Below are 21,697 nucleotides of genomic sequence, written 5' to 3'. Positions count from 1 at the left end.
TCAGTCCATAACACTTTATCTCCCTATCTTCTATTCATCTTCCCCTGATACCTTTCTTCACCCTACTGAACTTGCTTTTCACTGAACACACTTCTGCCTCATGAACTTTAATACTTCTTGTTTCGTCTGTCTGGAAATACATTCCAAGTATCTTCCCATTTTCTACATCCTGCAGCTCCTTCAATATTTGACTCATATCAGTAAATAATTACCTAATTCTGCTCTTGAATATCGTAACACTCTCATTCTCCTAAGTTCGTTTCTTTTCTTTCATAGCACTAATCACCAGTGACCCTGCATGGCCTGGCTCATAGCTTCATTCAGCTATGCAAAACCCCTCACCATGACAAAGCTGTGAACCATGGAGAGTCACCTAGTAATAGTCTATGTAACCTGAAATTTTAGGATTCTCAGCCTCTCATGAAAACTGAAACTTTATTAGAGCAGAGATTTACTTTTTTTTCAGTTTACTGTTACATTCCCAACTACTATAGTCATGTATGACACAATTAAAAATGCATACTTTTAAATTGAATCAAATTAAAATGAAGTAATTTAAGTCACCTTAGGAAATACAGAATTAAATTATTAAAATTAGGACTGAGTGTCAGTAACATAATTTGTTGTTTAGTACCTGTTCTTCTTTATTAGATGGTTAGCTCTATGAAGCAATGAATTATTTAGTACTGAAGTTTTAGCAGTCTGGACACTGCTTTATTCATTTCTGGAGTTCACTCAGAACTGTTGAGTACATGGCTTTATTTCCATTAATTTATCTTATATAATGGTAGCTTGTTGCCAATAGCACTCCTGTTGGATTTTCTGCTTTGAACTATAAAACTCTTACCTAAATTAATATGCACTATTCTGTATTGTCTATGTGTTATGTCTGTGTTACAATAGCAAATGCAAGAAACTCAACTTAGTGTAGGAAGAACCCTTCCTTTTGAACTTAAAAGATACTTTGTAGAGCAATTTGCAATTATTGTACACATAATGTTTTATTTTTTTTAACTCAATGACCTTAATAAACCTAGCCCATCAAAATAATGCCACCAGCAGTATTATGTATTACATTCGTTGAAATGACTCATTTGTGGACAAACTGGTTGCTGTATAATGTTTTCCATGAAGGCTGGAACAGCTGGTTTTTAATTTGTCTGTAAGGCAAAACCATTCCCTTTGGAGTAAATGTTTTCATTTGGATACTTTGATTTGCCATGTTTGCAAACAGTATTTTGCTCACTTTGTTGTGCAAAGGAAAGAGTAATCAGTGAATAAATCTGAACACATACAAGTACAAATCAAGTAACTTCTTTCCTTTTTAGCTTGCTTCTTATTCTAGATTAACAGATAATGTTCAAATATAAGTTAATTGTTTTAACATACTTAAATTATGTTGAAAATCATTATTTTCAACATGTGAATTCCAGGCTAGTCCTGCTTGTCTTCCTCCAGCTTGTTGAGGGGGGAATGATCATGAAGGAGCAATTCAGGAATTACTAATGGAATGCAGAAGTGGCATGGATCATTTCCATCACATCCAGTCTCCAGAATGCGTGGCCATGTGCAGGAGAAGAAATGTGCTCACTGAGCAGCTACAAAATTTATGCCAACTGGAGTGTAATTTTACTTTTTTAAGTGGTAATCAATAAAATTCTTCTCTTATTTATTATTGAGTTAGTCCTACTTTGATTCAACAACTTGTTATTAATTTAGCAAAAGGCTTCTGATTTAGTACTCTAGAATTTCAAAGAAAGCATTTACTAAAACATTGCATAGGTTTAGGTAAGTGCTTTGCTTTTATTGGGAATATGGCAGATGTCAGTCTAAATAGATTTCTATATAAATCATTAGCAGCTGTCTCTCTGTATAATATCTAAAAAACATCACAGCACTTACTGAAGAATTTGTCCTTCATTAGTATGAAGGATGCTGTCCTTCATATGAACTGTATACTCAACTGTCTCTAGGAAAAAAGAAAAACAACCCAATATTTAACTAGAATTAAGCAATTGATTGTCAGGAACACTGCTAAATATTTTCACATATAGTAGCTAATTAAATGGTGTCATTGGTAGTAAGGCTGTTTCTCTAAGGAAGGGCTGGATAAAGGAGAAGTTAAAAAGGAGGCTGAGCACCAAAGAATTGATGCTTCCTAAATTGTGGTGCTGGAAAAGAATCTTGAGAGTCCCTCAGACAGCAAGGAGATCAAACCAGTCCATCCTAAAGTAAATCAACCCTGAATATTCATTGGAAGAACTATGCTAAAGCTGAAGCTCCAATACTTTAGCCACCTGATGCCAAGAGCCGACTTATTTAAAAAAAAAAAAAAAAAAAAAAACCTTGATGCTGGGAAAGACTGAGGGCAGGAGAAGAAGGGGGTGACAGAGGATGATGGTTAGATAGCATCACTGACTCCATGGATGTGAATTTGAGCAAACTTGGGGAAACAGTGAAGGACAGGGGAACCTGGCATGCTGCAGTCCATTGGGTTGCAAACAGTTGGACACAACTTAGCAACTGAACAACAACAATGAAGGGCAAAATGTAAAACTAGCGAGAAGCGGAGGATAATTCATGGAGGATGTGAGTCCAGGAAGACAGGTCATTGAGTTAAGAAGAATCCTTGGCAAAAACTACAGAGATGAGGAGTATTACAGCGAAATAACAGGAAATTCAAATAGGTCCTGATCCACACCCAGTGATTCTACTCTGTTTTTCTGGTTTGCTCTTTTAGGTTTGTTTCCCTGTTTTCAGCAAAGGGTCTTACACACATTTTTTTAAGATATTAGACAGAGAGGAGCTTCATAGCTGGCTGGTCCTTCGGCTTTTCATTTAAACTGGAGAGTATCATTTGCAGCAAATAGCAATCAGGTTAATCTCCATCTCACAACACTCACCCTTCTTTGAGAGAGGTCCCAACCATAGAGGTGGGTCTGAAGTAATGATGTACAAGGTCCTTGCACCTGAACCTTGACCTCTGGCTATCTCCTGGGGGTGGCCAACTGATGAAAGCTGGACCAAGTTTGGAAACTTGGATGGAGACACAGAAGTTGGTTGAAGCTCTTACCTTAATGGTCCTGTGATATCCTCCAGCTGCTGAGGACTCCCAGAACCAGAGCAGGGATGGGGGTGAGGTTCCCGGCTGCTTCCAGGTCTGGACCTGGGTGGTGGGTGGTGGTGAGGGGGGCTCTGGCATTTATGGGGGCTCCAGAGTTCTGTGAGACAGTCCTCTCAGCCTGTTCTGGGTCTCCAGCTCACCCGATGGTCCTGAGGCCAAAGGGCCTGGAGGGCCACAGAATAAGACCTAGGTCCACGTCTTGCTGCACTCTGCCAAGAGGACCACCGTTAGGCTGATCATCAGCAGAGCAGGAAGACCGTTAAATACCAGGCTAACAGTCTCCCGACCTTTAACCCCAACGCCAATGGTCTCGCGATAACAGCCTCGCGCCTGCGCCCTTACACTTTCTTTTCACAGACGCTTTCCGTGTTTGCGTGGTTACGGGGCAGTTGTCCTCACGTGCCATCAGCACAGGCTTCACAGCCTTTCACTCCTCATCTCGTACCAGCCACTTGTGCTTCTCACATCCACTAAAACCATTTCTTCCACTGTTACAAAGGAACTCTGTGTTGGCCGCTCCACAGGTATGTAGTTTTAATCTCCTCACTTTACTCGGTATTTCAGAGATGTTTAATTCAATGGTTGATTCTCCTTTTGTCAAATGAGCTACTGCTGTTTAAATTCCTTGATGGTTTCCTCATTCATCTCTGTGTCTTCTTCTAGATAATTTTTTTCCCCTATCCTTTCTTCATAATTCTTAAATATGGTGCTTCAAATAACCTCCCTTTTCCTCATTGGATTTCAAATAAATAAATAAAAGAAGTGAGTTAAGCAAATGGGAATAAAATATTGCATTTTTAATGAGGAAGTCAACGTTTCTGTGGCTTCTATATGTGGGCTGATGGTCTTCCCAGTAACAGATCCTAGATATGGACCGAGTCACTCAGTAACAGTTTAGAGCCTTTCTACCTCCCCGGCTCCTTTGGAAGCTGGCTCCCAAGAAAAAGAGGGGAGGAAAGAACAGAGCTAAGCTTGTGTTGTGGTATGCTTAGTGGCACAATCCTGTCTGACTCTTTGTGATCCCATGGAATGTAGCCTGCTAAACTCCTCTGGCTGTGGGGATTTTCCAGGCAAGAATACTGGAATGGGTGCCACGCCCTCCTCCAGGGGATCTTCCCAATCCAGGGATCTAACTGAGGTCTCCTGCATTCATTGCAGAAGGATTTGTTACCATCTGGGCCACCAGGGAAGCTCATGAATACTTGAGTGAGTATACTATGGATTCTCCAGGGAATCTTCCTAACTCAGGAATCAAACTGGGGTCTCCTGCATTGCAGGAAGATTCTTTAATAGCTGAGCCAGGAAGCCCTGAGCTAAGCTTAAGCAGGATAATTATCCTAAGCTGAATATATGCCTTAAGCAGGATAATTATCCTAAGCTGGAATAAAGAGAACCCAGCAGTGCTGTTTCCTCTCTATGGAAGGAAACATTGCAGATGTGTGTGAACAGGTACAGGCAATCCACGGAAGAGCTGGAACTCTGTAGGTTGTATAAAGAAATATTAACCATAAATACTGTGTGACAAGTATGTGATAAGTCCATAAATAGGTGAAAGAAGATACCTGAGCAGAAAGGCCTTTGTAGGCTACCCAACAGAAAATAGTGTTCTTATCCACTTGTGATGTCATTTAGTTTCATTTAGTCTCTAAGTCATATCTGACTTTTAGTCTCTAAGTCATATCTTCTTGTAGCCCTCTGTCCATGGGATTCCCCAGGAAAGAATACTAGAGTGGTTGGAATTTCCTTCACCCAGTGGTCTTCCAGACGGATGGAACCCACATCTCCTGCATCGGCAGGCAGATTCTTTACCACTGAGCCACTTGGGAAGCCCCTTACACACTTACTCCATGCTTGCTTTCCTCTTAGAAGAAGGCAATGGCACCCCACTCAAGTACTCTTGCCTGGAGGATCCCATGGACGGAGGAGCCTGGTAGGCTGTGGTCCATGGGGTCGCTAAGAGTCAGACGCAACTGAGCGACTGAACTGAAGTGAACTGATGTATACATATATACAACACCAAAATTTACTTGCAATTTTCCTCTCTAATTTCTAAAAAGAAGTATAAAAGAGGATGTTTTTCTTTCTCCATGGAAATTAGATTAATAATACTGTCAGATTTTAAGACAAATTCTGAAAAACTTCAAAATGAACTCTCTGGAGAAAATATACAAAAGCCACCATATGTTCTCTTGTTTTTACCTTTCATGATTCATGAGTCCAGAGGCAGCTGTTACAGACATAAACTCCATATGAAACCAGAAAACTTATTTATTTTCAATAAGAAAAATGATTATTGCCTCACATTAGCAGCTTTTCAGAATTTGACAAAATGTTTCCTCCCACATATGGATGTATTAAGCATAATTTTTTTGAGGTCAAGATAAAAATTTATCTTGGGAATATTATTTTTGTTCAGAAACTGAACAAAGAATAGCTACAAAAGTCAATACTCATTCAGGTCAGTCGCTCAGTAGTGTCTGACTCTTTGCAACCTCTTGGACTGCAAGCACGCCAGGTCTCCCTGTGTATCACTAACTCCCAGAGTTTACTCAACCTCATGTCCGTTGAGTCAGTAATGTCATCCAAACATCTCATCCTCTGTCATCTCCTTCTCCTGCCTTCGCTCTTTCCCAGCATCAGGGTCTTTTCAAATGAGTGAGTTCTTTGCATCAGGTGCCCAAAGTATTGGAGTTTCAGCTTCAGCATCAGTCCTTCCAATGAATATTCAGGACTGATTTCCTTTAGGATGGACTGGTTGGATCTCCTTGCAGTCCAAGGGACTCTCAAGAGTCTTCTCCAACACCACAATTCAAAAGCATCAATTCTTCGGTGCTCAGCTTTCTTTATGGTCCAACTCTCACATCCATACATGACCACTGGAAAAACCATAGCCTTGACTAGATGGACCTTTGTTGGCAAAGTAATGCCTCTGCTCTTTAATATGATGTCTATGTTGGTCATACCTTTTCTTCCAAGAAACAAATGTCTTTTAATTTCATGGCTGCAGTCATCATCTGCAGTGATTTTGGAGCCCCAAAAAATAAAGTCTGACACTGACTTACAGAATAAATATTTATTTATTCTAAAAATGATAGAATGAATGTATTTGGTTAAAAGTGCAAATAAGTAACCTATTATGGGTTAGCATATTTTTTATATAAAGACCTGTACTTTCCACATCAGTGAGATATGCAAAAAATAGATTTTCAAAAATATGAAACAATGCCACTTTATTTATGAGGTTCTTTATTCAGTCTATTGAAATATATTATTTTCCTTGAAGAAAATGAAGATTTGCTCACTTCATTCTGTAGTCCAGTTGGAAGAAAAGAATGTTTTAACCATCTTTTCAGATGATGATGGATATGTTTCTCAGGTATGACACAAAAACTAAATAACTATTAATTTTGTAAAGTTTGCTTACAAAGTAGAAGCTGTAACTATGTCAGTGGATTCATTATTTTCTCTTATGTTAAAGCCCACTGGTGATCCATTCACTTTGAATTGGTCTCTCACATATGCATCATTTTGCACCTTCATGTATTGACCATTAAGAAGGTGGTGATTATGTCTGATACTGACCTATTTCATTCTACAGTATAAAAAGTCACAATCAGTTTCATCAGTTTTTTCAGTAAAACTAGAATGCTGATACAAGTTTTCCAAAGTGCTAATTTTTGTTTAAAAATTGAATCATGTTATTGGCAACGTGGTATAAGTGCCTAGCATTAACCATTTAATTGTAACTTGCAGTTAAGTTTTTGATTGCCAAGGCATCCATTTTCATGGCATCTATTTTGAATAATCATATAGCCAACTGCATGACATAGCTACTGGCAGAACCCTTAGATAAGGATCCAGGCTGTGCCACCCAAGAAAGTCCCTTTAAAAAATGCCCTGGGGCAGGCGCAAGAAGTAGGGTAGGGTTGCCTCCCAGGCTCAGCCGGCGGCCTCCGCTACACAAGGGCCACCGAAGAGCACAAAAAAAAAAATAAATAAATAAAAAATAAAAATAAAAATAAAAAATGCCCTGGACCTAGAGATAACCATGATGAGTGAAGTAAATCGGACAAAGGAAGACAAATGCCATATAATATCACTTATATGTGGAATCTAAAAAATATGGTACAAATGAACTTATTAACAAAACAGAAAGAGTCACAGATGCGAAAAACCAACTTACAGTTACCAAGGGGGAAGCAAGCGGAGGAGGGAAAAGATACGTTGGGAGATTGGGACTGACATATACACTCTACTATATATAAAATACATTACTTATAAGAACCAACTGTATAGCACAGGGAACTCGTTATTCTGTAATGACCTACATGAAAAAGAATCTAAAAAAGAGTGGCTATATATGTATATATAAATCAGAATTGCAAGTCAACTATACTGTATTTCAATTAAAAAAAAAAAAAAAAAGTCCTGGATAATCTAGATAACCAGCAGCTTTTCCTGTTCCTTACCCTCATTAAGGGTAATGTCCCTTTAAGGGTTACCCTGTTCCTTACCCAGCCTTAAGCTTTAAAGTCACCAATAAAGAGTAAGCCCACAAAGTCCTAGACACCCCACCCTCAGAACCCAAAACAGAACCCAAGTCCAAACTCTGTCTCTGAGATTTAATTTAGTGTCAGGGTACAGAGACTGGATTTGGCTTTATAACTAATGCTAAAGCCCTAGCGTATTTCAAAATCAGGCAAGAGGCTAGTGTAACAAGTTGTGAGCTTGTTGAACTTGTGAACTTGTTGAGTTGTGAACTTGTGAACAATGACTGAGAAAGAGGAAATGGAATTAGGGAAGTAACAAGGTGATCAGATTATATGAGGCTTTGTAGACCATCATACAGATGTTTTCTCCTTTTCTTGTTGTTTAGTCACTAAGATGTCCAACTCTTTTGACTTTACCTTTTGTTGAATACAGACATATTACAGGATTTTGAGGAGAGGAGTTGTATAGTTTAATTTAGACTTCAAAAGAATCAGTCTAGTTGTAGAATTTAAGAATAAGAGAGCATGGGCAGACACACATCAGTGAATTAGGAGACTATTATGGTAATCCAGATGAGATATCATGGTGGCTTTGGCTGTCTTTCTTCCAGTTTAGAGGGGAATTCTTCCACATTTTTCATTACTTATTTGGTTTCACCTTTTGTATTCAAATATATGATTTATTTGGAAATTACCCTGGTATATTTGGTAGGCAAGGGAACACATTTTTGTATTTTCTAAGATAATTTTCATGCGAAGAGTTGACTCATTGGAAAAGACTCTGATGCTGGAAGGGATTGGGGGCAGGAGGAGAAGGGGACAACAGAAGATGAGATGGCTGAATGGCATCACTGACTCGATGGACGTGAGTCTGAGTGAACTCTGGGAGTTGGTGATGCACAGGGAGGCCTGGCGTGCCGCGATTCATGGGGTCGCAAAGAGTCGGACACGATTGAGCGACTGAACTGAACTGAAGATAGTTTTCTACGTTGAGTTATATAATGTGCTGTGCTGTGCTTAGTAGCTCAGTTGTGTCTGACTCTTTGTGACCTCATGGGCTGTAGCACACCAGGCTCCTCTGTCCATGGGGATTCTCCAGGCAAGAATACTGGAGTGGGTTGCCATGCCCGCCTCCAGCAGATCTTCTTGACTCAGGGATCAAACCCAGGTCTCCCAAATTGCTGGCGAATTCTTTACCACCTGAGCCACCAGAGACGCCCTTAGTTATGTGATACCATTTACTAAAATGCACACCCCATTCCATCGATTTTTAGATCCTGCTTTTAGCAGATTTTAAATTCATACATGTTATTGGTGTCTATTTCTAGACTTTCTCTTGTGTTACAATAGAGACAACAGGCAGATTTTTGTCTGCCTGTTCTGACAAAAATCACCCACTGTTTTAATTGCAGTCTTTATTCTATATTTTAATATCTGATAAGGCTAGGGACATTTCACTCTTCTTTGTCAGTATTTGCCTAACTATATTTAGATATTTCTTCTTCTGAATTAATTTTATAATTAACTTGTTTGTTTCAGATGAAAGGATTATTTCCTTCTACTTTTAGTCCTTCTGCCTAGTTCTTTCAAATCCAAATTCTATTTTCTAACCCCCCTCTCCTAATATGTCATATTTCTCCCTTTTTTTTCTTAGTTCCTCTTCTAAGGAAATCAGGCCTCTTCCCTTAATCCTAAAACAAACACAAGTCCACATATGTGCACACACACTCCTTACTCCTCAATTTGTCTCCTGTGTTTTCTTTTATCTACTAATTACATTCCATGTCTTTGCATCATCACCTCATGTTTGCTCTCAGTTCACTTCTTCTCTACCCCTTTGCTGAGACACTACCAGATAGAAAGGATTCTTACTTTCCTTCATCTGTCTTCAGCAGTATCCTTTCCCAGATCTTCTTTCTCTTTCTGAAAAATTACGAAACCTGCAGAACAATGCTGCATTATAAATGATATATTAGAAAAGTTATTTTTGTACTGTTTAAAGAAAAACTTAATTATATCTCAAATAATAAAAAATCATAAACACTGAGAAATGCTTAACATCTAAAAGGTCACTAAATTGTTAATTTTTGACAAGTAACTCCCTAAAGGTTACCTCTCACTTATTTTTTTTAAATCATATTCAATTCCAAAAGAAAGATAATTCTTTAAAACCAGAGGATAAATTTTTAATATTTCCTGATACAGCCTGTTTCTACATGTTAGGTTGAAATAATGTAAATGCTTGTGCATGTTGTTGTCTAAGATAAACATATACCTATCCTTCAAGGGACATTAGTGAGATTACAGGTATATAATCTTTCACTTGTACTTTTAAAATCCAAAATTTCTGGAGACTGAGTTTTTAAGTAGGTTTGACACCAAAACTTGTTTAAACACAGAAGTTGATCCAAATTGCTTGAAACTATTTGGATATTTGATCAAATTTATTGTAAATATTCATATGTTTGCTGCAGAAATATGAACATTGCTGCTTCAGACCCAACTGAGAATATTACATCAAATACATTATGTGCCTTATATTACTTTCTAAATCTAAAAAATTTACTAGTGGAGCACATCTGGCCTCAAGGGTTTGGGAGACAGAATGAGAACCTGCATGTCTTGAGAAATTAACTAATGTGATGACCTACAAATTCTGCTTGTCTTTTATTTAATTTTTTTGGAAAATATCTTCAATATAATTTTAAAAACTTACCTCAAACTTCATGGCATTATATACTAACTGGCCATGTGTCCTTGGATAAGTCACTGTCTCCCTGAGCATCATGTTTTTTAACCAACAAATGAGGTAATCAGGTTTTCCCAAAGAGATCGGATATAAAATAATAGAACACAAGGGACAAAAGATTCTTCAATCTATAAGCTGTACTGTAGATATACATATACAATCATTAGTTTGTGTTAATACCTGGCATCATTCTTCAACAATTTATTTGGCTCTCATACTCACTAAAATTATTCTTAATAACTATTGACATATGTATTCTTAACTATTAGTATGACACACATTTTAAATATTTGATATTTATATTATACATCATATATATATAATTATATATTACATATGTATAATTATATATTTTATATATTATATAAATATATTTGCCATTATAAATTGGCAAGTAAGCGTTCCTGGTATGACCAGTGCTGCAAGTTCTGATTTTGACATGGATCCCTTTGTTTCATAGTGTTAGTAAGAAAGGGAACATCAATGGGGGAAAAAAAGACATCCTTTTAAGTGACAGAGGTAACTACTTACTAATTAGACATGGCTTTCATTACATCTATCAGGAAGTCTTAGTTTCTTTGTTAAATAAGTTTGTAATTTGCCTGAAATAATCAACAGATTAACCAAGACCTGGTTTTATAGTTAACATGGCGACTTAATTCTTAGTCATTCTCTTTTTTATGGGATAGAAACAACCAAAATTAATAAGAAAGGATTGTTACTCCCACCCAAACTTATGATATATATTGTGGTGGTGGTAGCAGTAATAGCAATAGTAATATCATCAACTTCTATTTTCAGACTCTTTTATAAATCATTGATTATTTTCATGTAAGTTTTAATTTAAAATTCCCCCAAATTCTAATCAATAGGTCAAGTACATTTTCTAGTAAAAGGTTATAAATTTGTCCTGAAACATATTACCAAAGAGGGAAAGGCACCAAAGTTAGATATTTTTCGGAAATATTTTACAACATTTAGCACATGGGAGGAATAATATAAGTATCTGAGATCACTGTAATGACTTCAATAATAATTTAGTATTTCAAAAGAAACTGATACTGAATTTTTACTGTTTTTTGAAATGTATCATTTTCCATTTCCCAGTATGAGTAAAATAGTATTGATATGTACAATCAGTATACTGCCAGTATAGAATTTCAGAAAATAGGTGATTTTATGTTATTCTGCATTTCCAGAACTAACCCATTCTCACAAGGAGGCAGACACAGGAGGATAAATCCATGGATTTTATGTTAACCTCATTCTGTATATGGAATGTTAATAGAAACAATTCATCAGTTTCCTTAATAGATAAAGTAATGAAGCTTTTAAGAGAGATATTTGCTGAGCTGCTAATGATTTATGGTAAATGCAATTATTTCTGCAATGAATTTTCTGTGTCTCCCTAAAGTAAAACTATAAAGCTTTGTTTCATTAATTTCTCCATTATGTCAAATTTTTACATAATTTAACTCTACCATTAACTTAATTGCACTTAATAATCTATGTATTTTATCTTTACACCTGGAAATCAAATACTGTGTTTTGGCATATGTCTAAGAAAAATGTGGACATTTGAGTAAAATAAAATATTTTTGTCATTGAGAAAAAATTTCATTAGTTGAATGAACATTTTATGAGTTCAACATTTTATTATGAATTTGTTTAAATAGTCAATGAAAGCAAAAATGAGCTTTCCAAATGCACTGAAACAACAACAAGAAGTTACCAATTATGATGATTGTCTATAGTCTCAATTTAAATAACTAGAAAAAACATAAACCAATCGTGTACAGGTGTTGGAAAAAATCAGCACATAACTTTGTTACCCAAGAAAAGTTTAACAAGTGATTTAGGCCTTTTACAGGCTGGAAGTCATGTAAGTGGACCCCAAACAAGAAAATATGACCAGTACCAGTAGAAACAATTCAATCAACAGAAACAGATTAAAAAAAATAATATTACAGTAGTTATATAATACAATATGATCCATATGTTCAAGATGGTAGAAGAAAATAGAATGATAAGGAGAAAATTTGAAGACATGAAGCTCATATAGGTTAGAATTTGTAATACTTTACTATTCCATATTTTACTTGGGGAAAAAATATATATGTTGCATGGGATTTACATAAAAATAGCTGCTGCAGAATCAAAACATCAATGAACATAAAGTCCCAGAAATAGACTATCCAATATGCAGAATAAAGAAGAAAAGAAAAAGTAAAAGCCTTGAAAATTTGGTGCAAGCTACTTGTGGGATAATATTGAGTAATTTCATAAATGGAGAAACAGGAGGAAGAGAATGGATATTTGAAGAAATAATGATCAACATTTTTTTGTCCAAATTTGGTGGGAACTCTATTCAGAATCTCAGAAGCTCAGTGAAGCTCAAGGAATATAAATATAACAAATAAAATAGTCTACCTAATACACTATACATAGTAAAACTATCTTTCTGAACTAAAAGCAAATAAGCACGAGGTTTAAAAAACAAAAGCTGAGAAAATTTGTCAACAACAGCTCTGCAGTATGAAAGAAATTGTTAAAGGAAATTCTTAAGATAGAAGAAAAATAATGCCAGGTGGAACTTTAGGTCTAAACAAAATAAGTAAGCATATGGGCAAATGTAAAAGTTACATTTCTATTTAAAAATTTTGTTCAAAAATAATTTGCCATTTATGACAAACATTGTAAGGTTTATAATATATAGAAGCAGAAAAGTATGGCAGTAATACATAATTAAGGAAGAATAATAATATATAATATTATATATTAATATAATATTTATATTGATGTATTGTTGATAATATTATATATTAATAATAATATATAATACATAATTCTATCTCAATAGAATATAGTAAGTTTGTTAAGGGCTTCCCAGTGGTACTATTGGTAAAGAACCTGTGTGCCAATGCAGGAGACATGAGATGTGAGTTCAATCCCTGGTTGGGGAAGATCCCCTGGAGGAGCACATGCAACTCACTCCAGTATACTTGCTTGGAGAATCACGTGGACAGAGGAGCCCGAAGGCACAGTTTATAGGGTTTCAAAGAATAAAATATGACTGAAGTGACTTAGCACACACGAAAGTTTGTTAAATTACATGCAAAGTGATGTGCTATTTAAGAGTAGACACTGAAAAATGAAAGCTGTATATTTTAAACCCTAGAGTAAGGGACAGCAAATGGTAGCATGCCAGTTTTGGGATAAAATAAAAGCAATCATTCTTAGTGATTTTTGCATTTTCTATGGCTGCTTCCACTTTCCAGTTGAAAAAGTTTAGTAAGTACAGCAGAGTTCATATGGGAAAAGGCAATGGCAACCCACTCCAGTATTCTTGCCTGGAAAATCCCATGGACGGAGGAGCCTGGTAGGCTGCAGTCCATGGGGTGGCTAAGAGTCGGACACGACTGAGCAAGTTCACTTTCACTTTTCCCTTTCATGCATTGGAGAAGGAAATGGCAACCCACTCCAGTGTTCTTGCCTGGAGAATCCCAGGGACGGGGAGCCTGGTGGGCTGCCATCTGTGGGGTCTCACAGAGTAAGACATGACTGAAGCGACTTAGTAGCAGGAGCAGCAGAGCTCATATGGCCTGAAAAGTCTGAAATATTAACTGTTTAGTTCTTCAAAAAACAATTGCCAACCAATGACCTAGAGAAGCTATAAAAAAAAAAAAAAGAAAATCAAAGACATATAACTAATAACCAATATTGCAAATAAAATGGAATGATTATAAGAATAACTGTATAAATCCTCAATTAATCCAAAGAAGGCAGAGAAAAAAGAGAGGTGCAGAGAACATCTGGAACAAGTGAAATATAACTGCAAGATGGTAGATTTAAATCCTATTGTATTGATACTTGCGGAGAAGGCAATGGCACCCCACTCCAGTATTCTTACCTGGAAAATCCCATGGATGGAGGAGCCTGGAAGGCTGCAGTCCATGGGGTCGCTGAGGGTCGGACACGACTGAGCAACTTCACTTTCACTTTTCATTTTAATGCATTGGAGAAGGAAATGGCAACCCACTCCAGTGTTCTTGCCTGGAGAACCCCAGGGACGGGGGAGCCTGGTGGGCTGCAGTCTATGGGGTCGCACAGAGTCGGACACTACTGAAGTGACTTAGCAGTAGCAGTATTGGTACTTGATACCAGGGGAGCCTGTCGTGCTGCAGTCCACGGAGTATCAGAGAATTGGACACAACAGCAACAATATTAATATTTATATTACATATAAATGAATTAAACATTTCAATTAAGAGGCAGAAGTCATCAGATGGGATTAAAAGAAGCAATACCCAGCTTTATTTTGTCTAAAAGTAACACTTAAAATGTAAAGAAAGAAATAGATTAAAAGCAAAAGGATATAATTAAATTGTATGTAATTACAATTCTAAAGAAAACTTGAATGACTGTATTAATATTAAAGTAGATCCAGGCAACAACTTGGATACTCAACAAAAAGATTTCACGAAGGGGATAAAAGCCTTAAAAAAAACACACTGTAATGAACATTGGGGTACATGTATCTCTTTCAATTCTGGTTTCCTCGGTGTGTATGCCCAGCAATGGGAGTACCCAAATGTTCATTTCAGCACTATTTATAATAGCCAGGACATGGAAGCAACCTAGATGTCCATCAGCAGATGAATGGATAAGAAAGCTGTGGTACGTATACACAATGGAGTATTACTCAGCCATTTAAAAGAATACATTTGAATCAGTTCTAATGAGGTGGATGAAACTGGAGCCTATTATATAGAGTGAAGTAAGCCAGAAAGAAAAACACCAATACAGTATAATAACACATACATATGGAATTTAGAAAGATGGTAACAATAACCCTGTATACGAGACAGCAAAAGAGACACAGATGTATAGAACAGTCTTTTGGACTCTGTGGGAGAGGGAGAGGGTGGGATGCTTTGGGAAAATGGCATTGAATCATGTATAACATCATATATGAAACGAGTCGCCAGTCCAGGTTCAATGCACGATACTGGATGCTTGGGGCTGGTGCACTGAGACGACCCAGAGGGATGGTATGCGGAGGGAGGAGGGAGGAGGGTTCAGGATGGGGAACACGTGTATACCTGTGGCAGATTTAAGTTTATATATGGCAAAACCAATACAATATTGTAAAGTTAAAAAATAAAATAAACTGTAAAGAACTATAGATATAAAACACACATAAAATGAATGTAAGTAAAACTTGGGAAATTTGAGTAAGACTGGTGGGTTTTATCAATATCAATAGCTTGGTTTTGATATCATACTATTACAAGTTTTACCAATGGAGTAACACATCATCACATCATCATTTTGTATTATTTCCTACATGTTAACATGCAATCATTTCAAAATAAAAAGTTTTAAAAAAAATCACACACACACTGTAAGATCCTAGCTGAGTGAATGGTTCTAGAAATCAGTGATTCTAAGGATGGGGCATGAGAGGAAGGAATAAACTGCAAAAGGCCAGGAGGGTACTTTTTGTCATTATAGAAATATTGTATGTCATAATTATGGTAGAGGTTGCACTATGTTATGTAGTGTCAAAACTGATTGCATGTGCATTTGGAATTAGTGAATTTCAACAGAATATTAATGAATATTCTAAGATAAATAACATGCTAAAATCATATAGAATGTTTACAGCTAACTTGTTATAGGTGAATCTGTAGACTTGGCCTGTCCTGTTCATTGTTGTCTCCAGATTTAGGATTATTTGTGACTAATCATACCTGAAAGTGAAAGTCTCTCAGTCATGTCTCTTTGCGACCTCATGGACTGTTGCCCGCCAACCTCCTCTGTCCATGGAATTCTCCAGGCAAGAATAGTGGAGTGGGTAGCTATTCCCTTCTCCAGGGCTTCTTCCCAACCCAGGGACTGAACCCAAGTTTCCCACATTGCAGGCAGATTCTTTACCATCTGAGCCACCAGGGAAGCACAGTAATGCCTAGTTAACATTATTAAATGACCAAACTGGAGAAAAAAATAACAAAAATCATGTCATAAATTATGATTATCAACTAATGATAAAAATGCCTCCTGTAAGTCATTTGGGGGTACTAAAAGATGGCAACAAAATTGAAAACCATACTTATTTTTAAATCAGATAATATTTTCAATACATTTTTCTTCAATCTCAGATATTACTTCAGGTGAAATACCTTTAAGCTTAAAGTAGTATGCGTTCTCAGTTGCTAAGTCATGTCTGACTCTTTGTGACCCCATGGACTGGACTGTAGTCCGCCAGGCTCCTCTGTCCATGGGATTTCCCAAACAAGACTACTGGAGTGGGTTGCCATTCCCTCCTCTACGGGATTTCCCGACTGTCTCCTGCGTGGACAGACGGGTTCCTTACCACTGAACCACCTGGGAAGCTCTTAAAGTAGTAAATTCAACTATTAAAATGAAAATACATAAAGTCTTTTCAAAATCTTTTGGAATTTGTACAGAAATGTATTTATTTTACTTTTTCATGTTATCAACTAGATGGTATTTGAGAGCCAAATGAGATGGAGATTTTCTAATGACCTGTTACGTTTCAGGGCATCATGCTTCAGTCTCCAGGATGCAGTATCAACTGCTGTGATTTTGTTTAGCCTATGTGGAAATTCATACAAAGGAGAAATTTTTCAAGAACAATGCTGCTGCTGCTAAGTCACTTCAGTCATGTCCGACTCTGTGCGACCCCATAGATGGCAACCCACCAGGCTCCTCTGTCCCTAGGATTCTCCACGCAAGAATACTGGAGTGGGTTGCCATTTCCTTCTACATACGTCAAAATTGCTTTCTGTATAAAAATAGGATTCTGGTGATCTCCTGCCAGTACAATATGCCTTGAGGTGAAATCGCACCTTATTTGGAGTAAGCTTTTTATATACTCATTGGAATTCCAAGCTCCAGTTTTCTGAATTAGTCATAATTACACACCCCTAGTACTATTGGCAGATTTAGCAAAAAGAATTATAGGATGCCTAGTTAAATTTGAATTTCAAATAAACAACAAATGATTTTTAGTACAAGCATGTTACATTCAATATATGGTATATAAATATGCTTAAACTTGTTCATTTTTAGTCTGAATTTCAGATTTCACAGGGCATTCTCTATTTTGCCTGGCAACCTTATCCCCATGGCAGGATACAATTCCTTGTGTCTGCCCTGGGGTTATGCAACTGAGTATATGCCTTTATTTGAATATTAACTTGATAATCTTATAATAATTTTACTGGAAAACTTACTGGAAGCTTCAATTATACTGCAGTTTAATTGCTTTGTAAGATAATGATTTTTATTTATAGACTTAAAAATGTCACATCTGCATATCAACTTGAAAGACCGTAACTGAAAGTACTATCTTTCACAGTCCAGTGACAGGTTTCTAGTTAGAAGCACATTGTGGTAGATACTATTTTACAAAAATAATATATTTTCCAGTGTAGAAAATTATTAGAATCATCTGTATTGGCCTAAAATTATATTTAATTTTATTAAGTTATTTTCATGTTGATGTATCTCTATTGGTATGAAACATAGTTTTAGATTTTTGGGTCAAACTGGAAAATTTAGTACCACTTTAGGAGTCAAGTTAATCTTAACTGAAATAGCTAGAGAGGACTATGTCTCCAGAGCAGGTTTTGAAACAGTGCCCTTCCAGCTTAAAAACTTTACCCTTGGGAGGATTAATATTTATTGACTGTGTGTCCGCAAGCCTCTGTATTTACACCTTCTCATAGCCTTGGAAACTAAAAAACTCAATTCTAAAGCTGTTTTCTTTTCCTTTCCAATGCCACGTCAACTCTCCAAACTTGAAGTCTGATGATGTCCTCACAGTGAATTGACAAAACTTAAAGGGCACAGCTGTTTATTTTTAGAATATGTATGTTTTTGATAAAAAAACAAATGATTCAGTGGCACACTTCCCTTGAAACTTACAGGTAGATCTGATCCACAGGACTCTGCATTCTTCCAGAATACTACCATGTTTTATATCAGATGTATTATGTAAGGAAGTCAAATGTACTTAGGGTTTTCATGCTATTTAGATGCATATCTGTTGTGTTTTTTAAAACACAATGCCATTAGATGATTTTTTTTCACAGTATTTCCATATGAATGTCTGGATGACCATCTATAACCACAATTTCTTATAATTATTCAGTTCAGTTCAGTCACTCAGTTGTGTCCGACTCTTTGTGACCCCATGAAACGCAGCACGCCAGGCCTCCCTGTCCATCACCAACTCCCGGAGTTTACCCAGATGCATGTCCATCGAGTCAGTGATGCCATCGAGCCATCTCATCTTCTGTTGTCCCCTTCTTCTCTTGCCTCCAATCTCTCCCAGCATCAGGGTCTTTTCCAGTGAGTCAGTTCTTCGCATGAGGTGGCCAAAGTTTTGGAGTTTCAGCTTTAGCATCAGTCCTTCCAATGAACACCCAAGACTGGTCTTTAGGATGGACTGGTGGGACCTCCTTGCAGTCCAAGGGACTCTCAAGAGTCATCTCCAACACCACAGTTCAAAAGCATCAATTCTTCAGTGCTCAGTTTTTTTCACAGTCCAACTCTCACATTCATACATGACTACTGGAAAAACCCTAGCCTTGACTAGACAAAACTTTGTTGGCAAAGTAATGTCTCTGCTTTTGAATATGCTGTCTAGGTTGGTCAAAACTTTCTTTCCAAGGAGTGAGCATCTTTTAATTTCATGGCTGCAATCACCATCTGCAGTGATTTTGGAGCCCAAAAATATATGCATGTTGATGTATGGCAAAATCAATACAGTATTGTAAAGTTAATAATAATAAAGTCTGACACTGTTTCCACTGTTTCCCCATCTATTCCCCATGAAGTGATGGGATGCACGCCATGATCTTAGTTTTCTGAATGTTGAGCTTTAAGCCAACTTTTTTACTCTCCTCTTTCACTTTCATTAAGAGGCTTTTTAGTTCCTCTTCACTTTTTGCCGTAAGAGTGGTGTCATCTGCATATCTGAGGTTACTGATATTTCTCCCGGCAATCTTGATTCCAGCTTGTGCTTCTTCCAGCCCAGCGTTTCTCATGATGTGCTCTGCATAGAAGTTAAATAAGCAGAGTGACAATATACAGCCTTGACGTACTCCTTTTCCTATTTGGAACCAGTCTGTTGTTCCATGTCCAGTTCTAACTGTTGCTTCCTGACCTGCATACACATTTCTCAAGAGGCAGGTCAGGTGGTCTGGTATACCCATCTTTTTCAGAATTTTTCAGTTTATTGTGATCCACACAGTCAAAGGCTTTGTCATAGTCAAGAAAGCAGAAATAGATGTTTTTCTGGAACTCTCTTGCTTTTTCCATGATCCAGCAGATGTTGGCAATTTGATCTCTGGTTCCTCTGCCTTTTCTAAAACCAACTTAAACATCTGGAAGTTCACGGTTCACGTATTGCTGAAGCCATTATTAAAGCATAGCAAATCAAGTAAACATCCTGTCCAGCCATTTCTGTAATAGAAATACTTTTTTAGACTTACAAAAAGTGTTAGCATAATAGCTTACAAGGTAGCTTATAACTGTGGTTGTTTTGAACAGAATTAGATACTTTATTTTTTAACATCTGTTGGAACAAAAAATGACTACTTGTCAGATATTTCCAATAGCAGTAATTTAAAAATAGTCAAAGTTATATAAACAGTCATACTGTGCGCAAAACTATAGCAAGTTTTTATTGACAGCTATGTGATTTGAAGGTAAGATGCTCTGCAATAATTCCCATAATTTTCTGTAAGTGGTATAACTAACTTGGCATTTATTTATCTTCTAGATGAAATGAATGATCATCAAAATACCCTGTCCTACATGGTGATAAACCCATCTCCAGACACCACACTGGAGCTGAATGATGTGGTGTAAGGTGATGTAGCTCACATAAGGCCTGTATTTTCAGAAAACCACACATTTATTTATTTTTATATTTTTATTTCCCCATAAAGCCCCATATTGTTTTTGTGATGTAAACACTTATAAAATTGAAGTCTAATTTTGGTGTTCAATAAACAAATGCATTTTGTGTATTGCATTGTGTATTGCTGTGTGTCATACTATACAAAAGCATCATAGGATGGTAGAGGTATAGAAGACAACTTGAATTTTGTTTTCAGTATATTGAGCAAATATACATTTGGACAAATGATAGAAAATCTGTGGAATAAAAAGAAGAAAGAAGTTCAAAGGAAAACCTAAAATATCCCACACTAGCTAATTCTAAATCCCTTAGACTTTTCAAAGCCAAGGTAAATGGGTCAAAATCTTTATTAGGAAAGGGTCTATGGTAGTAATTGGTATTATTCATGTTCATAAAAGTGTTAAAGTGCTGCTTTAAAAGTGTGGTCTATATAGCATAACTGTCACATGAGTTAAGCATGGATTAAATGAGATAGTGTTTTTCTAAACTCAGGAAAGAAGGCATCATTGTGAGTTACTCTGATTATAAAGATGGAGGACTTGAACTAGACTCTTAGGGTAGATAGGATTTGTGCAGGAGGAGAGGAGAGATCGTTCCAGAACATGGAGATGGCTTGAGAAAATGCAGTACCTAGGCATCGCATAATGTGTGCCAGCTGGCAATACTACAGAGCCTAGTGTGACCAGAGTAAAAGCTTTGTATTGTTAGCATTTGCATTGCAAATAACTAGTTAAACATGATATTCAGTTCAGTTCAGTTGCTCAGTTGTGTCCAACTCTTTGCGACCCCATGGACTGCAGCACGCCAGGCTTCCCTGTTCATCACCAACTCCTAGAGCCAACTCAAACTCATGTCTATTGAGTCGGTGATGCCATTCAACCATCTCATCCTCTGTCATCCCCTTCTTCTCCTGCCTTCTACCTTTCTCAGCATCAGGGTCTTTTCAAATGAGTTAGTTCTTTGCAGTGTTGGAAACATATTAAACCTGACTTTGGAAGGATCTTAGATTAGAAAATAAAGAATTTATGCTCAATCTTCTAGGTAATAAGAGCACTTGGATATATGAGCAAGAATGTAGCAAAAATTTAGAAAAGTCGTTTTGACAGGTGTTGATGTAAGTCTAGGAGAGAAATTCCTTATGAGAAGCTGCCGGGAGCCAGCACGGGAGTCCCCACCCATAACAAGGTTATGTGGGAGAGTTCTGGTGGGCAAGGCAAGCCAGAACTCGAGGGGTACCCCTCTGGGCCTGCCTGAGCATCTACCCCAAAACCGGAGTCTGCCTACTTTACTGCTTTGTGCTCTCACCTACACCTCTGACTTTACAGGGGGCCGTACCCCACCACCATCTCTCCCTCTGAAAAAGAGTTAAGTTACAGCTC

General features: G+C 37.1%; 1 protein-coding gene and 1 long non-coding RNA gene across 43 annotated transcripts in view; one reads left to right on the top strand and one right to left on the bottom strand.

Moving 5' to 3' along the window:
* LOC147357005 (uncharacterized) overlaps window positions 1-3,441 on the bottom strand; it is a 42,040-nt gene extending 38,599 nt beyond the window's left edge. For all 41 annotated transcript variants that reach the window (XM_086345409.1, XM_086345410.1, XM_086345413.1 and 38 more), the window contains exon 1: window positions 3,074-3,441. The gene's annotated coding sequence lies outside the window, so the exon portion shown is untranslated. The remainder of the gene's footprint in view (window positions 1-3,073) is intronic.
* On the top strand, window positions 3,439-20,427 carry LOC147357004 (uncharacterized). 2 transcript variants are annotated; one of them, XR_015143709.1, is made up of 4 exons: window positions 3,439-3,648; window positions 6,408-6,500; window positions 16,927-17,131; window positions 20,178-20,427. It is a non-coding gene; the product is annotated as an uncharacterized LOC147357004 (long non-coding RNA). The 2 variants fall into 2 exon arrangements; XR_015143710.1 differs by lacking the exon at window positions 16,927-17,131.
* Window positions 20,428-21,697: the final 1,270 nt, after the last annotated feature.

This window comes from Bos grunniens, chromosome 16, assembly GCF_055505025.1.
Source record: "Bos grunniens cultivar Pamir isolate PY7600 chromosome 16, Bosgru_T2T1.0, whole genome shotgun sequence".
NCBI lineage: Eukaryota > Metazoa > Chordata > Mammalia > Artiodactyla > Bovidae > Bos > Bos grunniens.
Note: the sequence above shows the minus strand (reverse complement) of the source record. Positions and strands in the feature narration are given on the sequence as shown.